Source organism: Hemiscyllium ocellatum, chromosome 28, assembly GCF_020745735.1.
Source record: "Hemiscyllium ocellatum isolate sHemOce1 chromosome 28, sHemOce1.pat.X.cur, whole genome shotgun sequence".
NCBI lineage: Eukaryota > Metazoa > Chordata > Chondrichthyes > Orectolobiformes > Hemiscylliidae > Hemiscyllium > Hemiscyllium ocellatum.
Window position 1 is genome coordinate 49910332 of NC_083428.1, and position 8941 is coordinate 49919272.

Sequence of the window (8941 nt, forward strand, 5' to 3'; positions counted from 1 at the left end):
CACCTCTATCTAAAGGCACCGAGAGCATTGGTACACACCACATCCTCCTTCTCCAAGGACACCCGGCTGTGTAGCCTTTATCCTCAATCATAGAATAGAATCCCTACAGTGTGGAAGGAGAGCATTGGCCTGTCAAACCCCAACAACCATCTGAAGAATATCCGGACCACTGCACTCCATCCCTGTAGCACAGCATTTCCAAATGCTGATCCACCTAGTCTGCACAATCCTGGATACTGTGGACAAGGTAGCATGACTGAATTTTGGACTGTGGGAGGAAACCAGAGCAACTGGAGGGGACCCACACTATCATGGGGAGAATGTGTGAAATCCACATTGACCAAGGCTGGACCCCAACTTTGTACATGGTGCTGTGAAGCAGGAGTGCTATAATCACAATTTAAATCAAAACAGACGATCCCTGCTCATTGTCCCATTGCTGTTTGTAGAGACATCCTGAGATTTAGAAAGTGGCAATGTAAGTTCAGTCAACACCAGCCCAGTTAATGTGGTTAACAACAACAACATCAATACTCCAACAGTGTCATCATGTACAAGGCCCACTCCTGACTCTGATGAACAGTAACATCAAAGTCAGAATCCTGCAGTCCACACGGAGCAGGTGGGTGACCACTTCCCTGTGAGCACTCACTGGTCTCTCAATCGTGTTGAAGACGCAGCAAATCCCTTGTCACACAGAGGGATGAACAGCTCCTACCCAGTGTGAACCCGCTGGGGTCCCAGTGGGCAGGATGAATCACTGAATCCCTTCTCCCACACTGAGTATCTGAATGGCCTCTCCCCTGTGTGGGCTCACTGGGGTCTCAGTGGGGCAGGATGAATCACTGAATCCCTTCTCTCACACTGAGCATCTGATTGCCCTCTCCCCCTGTGTGAACTGACTGGGGACTCCGAAGGTGCTGCATTTGAGTGAATCTCCCCCCACACTGGGAACAAGTGAATGACCGTTCCCCAGGGTGAGCTTGTTGATGTTTAAGCAGGTCAGAGGACTGAGTGAATGCTTTCCCACACGCTGAGCAGGTGAATGGCCTCTCCCCGGTGGGAATGCACTGATGTCTCAGCTGGTGAGAGATTTGAATGAATCCTTTCTCACACATGGAGCAGGTGTAGGGTTTAAATCCACTGTGCCATCTCTGGTGCCTCAGCAGGTTGGAAGATGAGTAAATCCCTCCCCATACGTGGGGCAGGTGAGCGGCCTCTCCGCAGTGTGACTGTGTCAGTGAGAGTCCCACTGGGAGGGGTAAGCGAATTCCTTATTCTGATTGAGCCTGTCCTCCTGTTTCTCTCAGTTGTTATTGACAGTCTCATTTCCCCCCCCCCCCCCCCCCCGCACCAGAACCTGTTCCAGAGAGGGTTCCAGATCAGGCAGAATGGTCAGCTGCAGCTGGTCACCTGACCGGTCACTAGTCCTGAAAGGTTCACTCTCCACAGATGCTGCCAGACCTACTGAATTTTTCCAGCAATTTCTGTTTTTATTTCTGATTTCCCAGCATTTGCAGATGTTTAGTTTTCCAATACTCATCTTGTCTGTTGCAGAGGAGTTTATTGATGAAATTAGAGAGTTTTAAAAATTGTACATTAGGTCACATATCAGCTATGATCATCATGAATGACAGAGCAAAGTCGAGGGGCTGAATGCCCTCCTCCTGTTCCAATGAAAGTTGTCCATCTGCAGCTTGTGGTAACATTTCCCCTCACTGCTCACTTAACCTCCATGTCACACACAGTTACTGACTGAACAAACCTCTTGTGTTTGACCCAAACCTGCTAATGTTCTGTCGCTCCCTCTCCTGCCTCCCGGGTTTAACTCTCATCATGGAATGCTGTCTCATATTATTGCAGGAATGCCGACAAGGATTAATCCTGGAGTCTGTATCCGCAGGGATCCACAATCACCGTTTATTTCCTTCTTCCTCTTTCATTCTGCCGATTGAACTCTCGGTTTCAATCCATTCTCCTGTCAAGCTCTTCAACATGTCCATGTGGGTGGACTAGAGGCAGCTGGGATTTAATGAAGGGAAGTGGGGATTAGGCGGAAGCATGAAGAGCGGTGATAACAAAGACAGTTCTCATTGTAACAGCAGAGTTTCTCCGTGACCCAGTGAGTGGTGAGGCACCTGAGTTTGTGGGGGGAGACAGATTCAATCAGGGATTTGGCAAGACATTCAGACATTGACCTGTCCATCTGATTGTTGACTCAGACAGATAGAAAGAAAGATGCACATTTAGATCGCACCTTTGATGATCTGGGGCAATGAAACATGCTTCCAACCCAATGATTTCAACCTCAAATCTCTGAAAACACAGACACAAAGCTTCCTACTTGTTACAGGTTGTCTCTGAGCCTCCTCTTTTCTTGAGAAAAGCATATTGAGCTGTTCAGCCTTTCCTGGTGATTACTACCGCTATGTTCCTGTAAGATTTGTGACTGAACCTTTATTTTCCTGTTCCTTGTGAGTGATGAAAGTAGCAAGAACAGTTCCTGACCTGTGAGGGGTTTCGGTTGGAGTATTTATATTTACAAATCCATTCCCACCCTCACATACAGTGTGAAATTGATGTAAAACTGAAGGGAAGGAGTGAGTGAGCACCCACAGAACCATAAAGGAAGCATATGTATCGGAGTTGAATGAACCTACTCTAAGATCAAACTAACCAACACGCCCTTCATTTACTATCATCCATGTGCCTATCCAAGAGTCGCTTAGAATCGCTGATGGGTCTGAATCTACTGCCACCACTGGCAGTGCATTCCATGCACCCACTACTATCTATAAAGAAACTATCTCTGACATCTCCCCACAACTTCCCCCATTCACCTTAAAATTATTCCACTTTGTGGGCAAAACTCTTTCATTGTCCATTCTATCTATGCCTTTCATCATCTTATAAAAATCTATCAAGTAAACTCTCACCCTCTTTCACTGCAATGACCAAAGCCCCAGCTCCCTCAACCTTTTTTTCATAAGACATGCCTTCTAGTCCAGGCAGCATCTTGGTAAATCTCATCTGCAACTTTTCTAAAGCTTCCACATCCTACGTCTAATGAGGTGATCAGCACCGAACACAATATACCAAGTGTAGTCTCACCAGAGATCCATAGAGCTGCAGCATAATCTTGTAGCTCTTAAACTCAATTTCCCAGCGAATGAAAGCCAACACAGCATACACCGTCTCATTAAACCTATCACCTTGGATGTCAGCCATGAGGGATGTATGGACGTGCACCCCACGATCCCTCTGTTCCTCCACATTGTCAAGAATCCTGCATTTAATCCAAAAATATGCATTCAAATTTGAAATTCCAAAATGAATAACTTCACACTTTCCCAGGATGTACTCCATCTGCCACTTCTCAGCCCAGCTCTGTCAATGTCCTCTAGCAATCTAGAAAAGCCCTCCACACTATCGACAACTCCACCAACCCTCGTGTCATTGGCAAACTTCCTAACTCACCCTTCCACTTCCTCATACAAGTCATTTATAAAAATCACAAAGAGCAGAGGTCCCAGAACTAATCCTTTCAGAATACTACTGGTCACCGTGCTCCAAGCAGAAAACTATCCATGTAATCTCACCCTGTCTTCTATGGGCCAGCCAATTTATTCTCTAACCAGGCAGGTTTCCCTGTATCCCATGCCTTATTACTTTCTAAATGAGCCTATCCTGGGGAACCTTATCAAACACCTTGCTAAAATCCATATACACCACATCCACTGCTCTGTCCTCACCAATGTGTTTGTCACATCCTCAAATAATTCAATAAGTTTTGTGAGGCATAACCTGCCGCTCACAAAGCCATGCTGACCATCTCTAATCAATCAATACTTCTCCAAATAATCATAAATTCTGTCTTTCAGAATCCTCTCCAATAATTTGTCCACAACTGATGTAAGACTGACTCATCGATGATTCCCTGGATTATCTCATTTGCGTTTCTTGAATAAGGGAATAATGTTTGCCACCCTCCAATCATCTGGTGTGACTCCAGCGGACAGTGAGGATGCAAAGATCTTCACCAAAACACAGTAATCCATTGCCTCCCTTCCCATAACAACCTAAGTTATATCCTTTCTGGCCCAGGGGACATCTATCCCTGTGATTTTTCAATATTTTCAGCACATTCTCCACCTTAACATCAAGCTATTCGACCATATCAGCCTGTTTCACGCTGTCCTCACAGGAACAAGGTCCCACTCACTCGTGAATACTGAAGCAAAGTACTCATTAAGGACCTCCCTTACCCCCTCTGACTCCTGGCACAAGTTTGCTTCACTATAAGGCGTATAAATGTGGAATTATATCTCAGCACTTAATTAATGTAAAGATATTGCAGTGTACAATCACTCGATTACTTTGAATATTGAGCTGTATTTTAACTGAGAAAACACAGTTGAATTGATTCGATTATATTTCACTTAAGAGTTTCATAATAAGAGTTTCATTTTTACATATATGTAACTTACTTAAAATTCATCGCACGTTTATGTACAGAAAATAGAATTAACATCTGCTTGTTCCTTTCTTTATCGATGACTGTTCATTTTGAATTTATGGAAGTTGTACATTCTTGAAAGAAAGTGAAATTGCATTTTTAAAATCAAATTACAATGATCATGCAGTTTTATCAATTTGTCTTTCAAAGAATTGTCATGAGACACTTCCTGTTTATTTAAGACCACCATTGTATTGTTATTGTAAAATATTGTTTAATTTCCAGTCCATTACACAAAGAAACTACCAAATTAATTCCCATTCAAATTACTACAATAAACAGCTGATTAGTTTTCATTTGTGTAACCGCATTAAACATAATATTGCAGTCCTGCCAGTCCTGAATGGGAACATTATGAAAGGAGCTTGTGGAGCTGTGGCAGTGTCTTTATTACTAGACCCGAGGGAAGGTTTCAAATCACACCTTCACTAGATATATATCAAGAGCTATCTGAATGGTGATTAGAGAGCACCTAAGCACAGACTGAACTGCTTTTCCATTCAACATTAGATCTGCTTTTATCTATTATATCAATAATCACAAAATCTGATCCTTATTTGAGTCAGGTTACCAAGAAATATTGTTGGAAACTTCACTTTAGCCACATTGCTTTTACAAAAGACTTACATCTGTCCCTGTTTACTCTAACAGAAAGAAATCTGAAGAGGATTTTCACTTTTATGAAAAAAAAGGAGAAATGTTTTCCATATAAATTAATGCTTCTTCGATTTGCCCCTTTTCAGTTCATGTGAGGTTTCATAATAACACTCTACTTTCGGATAGTGGGGATACCTGTATCTAATTCTGTTGCTTATAAGTTCCTGGAGAATATTTGAAAATTTTGCAGAATTAAAGATTACGATATCTAAGTAATGAGATTGATTTTTTTTGTTGCAAAGGGGCAAGTCCAAACAATTGAAACACAATAAACATTATTCCCTCGTGCTATAAATTTGAAATAAAGTTGATATATTCTTCAGTAAACTAACAAATGTAACCACTAATTACTTGTCAGTCAGCTGGTTACCTACTTTGTAACTAAATGTTGTGATTCATCTACATATTACTCTGTCCTTTGATCAAAGTGAATTTGTAATTGTTGTTCAGTTTATGAATTGTCAGAAACTTGTTTTTATTTTTCCATTCACCTGTTCATTTTGACAGATATATTGAAATGTTTTGAAAATATTGGAGTTTGTTCATTTAAAAATAAGGTTTGCACATCTGTCACATATCTCATTTCTTGTCTTATGATTCAAGAATGTTTCCTGGTGGAATTCGAGTAAATTCCAAACATTTGTTGACTTCAAATAAGATCTGTAACACCCAGTTATCAATCTGTTGTTAATGTTTCAGCTGGTTACATTGACATTGATTAGGTACTCATTCAGAGAGATCAATTAACAATTATAAACTATTTGCAGGATTATTGAATTGAAAGAGAGATACAGATGGGCAAACATTTTTGGATGGCATTGCTTTTTCGTTTAAATGTGTAGGCTGTTCAAGAATTCTATCTTGCCTTCCATTGGTTTTCTTGTCGAGAATGCAGATTTATAGTTCATGTGAATTTTAATGTGTTCTGTATTTTGAGATTTGTATCAGATTTAAGAAGAAAAGGAGAAACAATTAACATGAAAACTTTAGTGAATAGAAAGCAAAGTAAATTAAATTGACAGAGGCAACTTTTAGTATAATCTTTGCATATTCAGTCAAATTTTTCTAATGCCAAGAGCGTGGTGCAGGAAAAGCGCAGCAGGTCAGGCAGCATTCGAAGAGAAGCAGAATCAACGTATTGGGCATAAGCCCTTCATCAGGAATCTTTTCTGATGACGGCCTAATGCCCGACAGGTCGATCCTCCTGCTCTTTGGATGTGCCTGCCCTTTTCCAATGCCACACTCTTGGCTCTGATCTTCAGCTTCAGCTTTCCTCACTTTCTCCAAATATGTTTAATGAACGTGAACTGAAAAGGTTAGCATCAGCAGTTGAACAAGACCAAGTTAACACATTTTTTGCAATATTTATAGTGAAAACCTGTTTGAGAACATGCAACAAATCAGATCGAACAACATCTCTTGCCGTTAGAACCCTTGGCCATTCATAATAAAGAATAACCATGCTTTGAACAACCAGTATGGTGTATAACTACTGAACTGAAATACCAGAGGACAATGATTGTATTTACTGCAGGGAATGATAACCAGATCCTTACTGTGGTACTGGTGATTGATCTCACAATAAGATATTTACTGTGATTATTCCACTGAACAGTAATTAGATGGTCATGGAGATATTTGTGTAGCTTCACGTGCAGTGTTTTGTTTGAACATTGATTTCAGTAACATTGAGATATTTTACAAGATTGACAATTGACAGATAAAGGTAAGTTTAAAAGGCAACATTTTTTTTAAATGTCAGTTTTGTTTAGCGAAACACAATTCTAATTATATGGAATCCCTACTGTGTGGAAACAGGCCATTTGGCCCAACAAGTCTACACTGACGTTCCAAAGAATAATCCACTCCACACCATTCTGCTCTCAGATTATTGGACATTTACCCCTGACTGATGCACCTAACCTACACATCCCTGAACAGAACGTGCAGTTTAGCATGGCCAATTTACCTAATCCGCACATCTTTGGATTGTGGGAGAAAACCAGAACATGCAAACTCCACCCAAACATGTGGCCGAGGATGGAATCAAACACATTTGCATAACACTGTAAGACACAAGTGCTAACCACTGATCCTCTGTTCTCAATGCCCAGACCCCATGCAAGAAGTGAAATACGTAAGAGACGTGCAAAACAAAAAATAAAAATCTCGAACAAATCACAAATGAACAACAATTAGAAAATTAATATGATCAAAGGACACAACAATATTCAGGTGAATTGCATTGTTTAATTACAAATTTGGGAATGAGCTAACTACTGAATAACGGGAAGTGACATTTGTTTATTTCACTGATGAAGAAATTGACTTGATTTTCACCTTTGTAACACTGCAGAATAGCAATTTATGTGCCTGAAATGTTTGAATTAAGCTCTTTCTAACAAAAGTAATCAGTACAATCACATCGACTTCTTCATCTTTAAGACTCAAACATTATCAAATACTTTCCAGGAATTTAGAACCAGCAGAATTACTTAATTTGGTTGCTTGGGAACTCGAAGAGAATAAACAGCAGATTCTATGAATTAGTCATTCAATGTGATTATTCAGCTGAAGACAACATCCCTTATTTGCAAAAATGCTCAACTTCGAAAAATTCAAAATGCATTGTCATTGTTTAATGAAACAATACAAAGATGTTAACTCTTTTTTCATTTGACTTAACAAAACGCATGAATTTTACATGATTTTGTTGCATGAAAAATAGTTAAATCTTATTGTGATTAGAAGTACAATAAATGTTTGCATTCAACTATGTTTCTGTGGTTAAAATAAGAATTAATATTAACAATGATTGAGAGATTGTACACTACAATATATTTAGTTATTTATGTAAAGAGCTGTAATTCCACATTTACAGCAAACACTGGATTGAATGATTATTAGGTGTGAGCAACAACTGAATTATAAAATTCAATCAATGAATTTAGAAATAATGAGAAATCTCGTTTTGCTATGTGACTGAGGAATATGTGCAAACAAACAGGAATTATTGCAGCGAAAAGTAATTGCAGGTCTGTGAATTTAAAGCCTGTGATTATGGAGATCATTCAAATAAGGAAACATCAGACATTCATAATTAATGTTGGATCGGAAGTCGTTGGATCCATCATGGGAAACTTGACCTAAAAATAAAGTTTCATATTGCAGTGTTGGCACTCAGAAACAATTGGTTAAATTAAAGTGTGAATCTCACTTTACTTGTTCAAAAGACTTCCTTAAATAATTCACAATTATTATCATCACAATGACTTGATAATGTTGTTATATGAGCAATTAAAATGATTCAATATTTCAAAAACACTTTGCTGTTATGTTGATTGAAAAGTTATTAAAATTGGTAAATTGTGGAATACAATATAATAACTATCTTTATGAATTGAAGAAAACATGAGCCATTCAGTTATTACAGGAAATATGAATTTCTATCAAATGGTTTCCTCATCGAGACATGTTATTTTAATTCAGATGATTAATATTATGATCAGAGTTCAGACATTTGTGTAAAATTTGGAAGAAAGTTAATAGATAATGAAAGTGAGCATGAAAGTGAACAAATGATGCAGACATTTGGTACACAAAGGAATTATAATAATTGTGTCATTATTGTACAGTGATGAATCATGTTGGAATAGAAAAGACAAAAAGAATCAACGTGTTCAAAGCAGTTCTTTTCTTACAATTAACTGAAACCAATAATCATTTTGTAGAGCGCGTGATTTGGAAAAAAAAAAGTCATTTACTGTG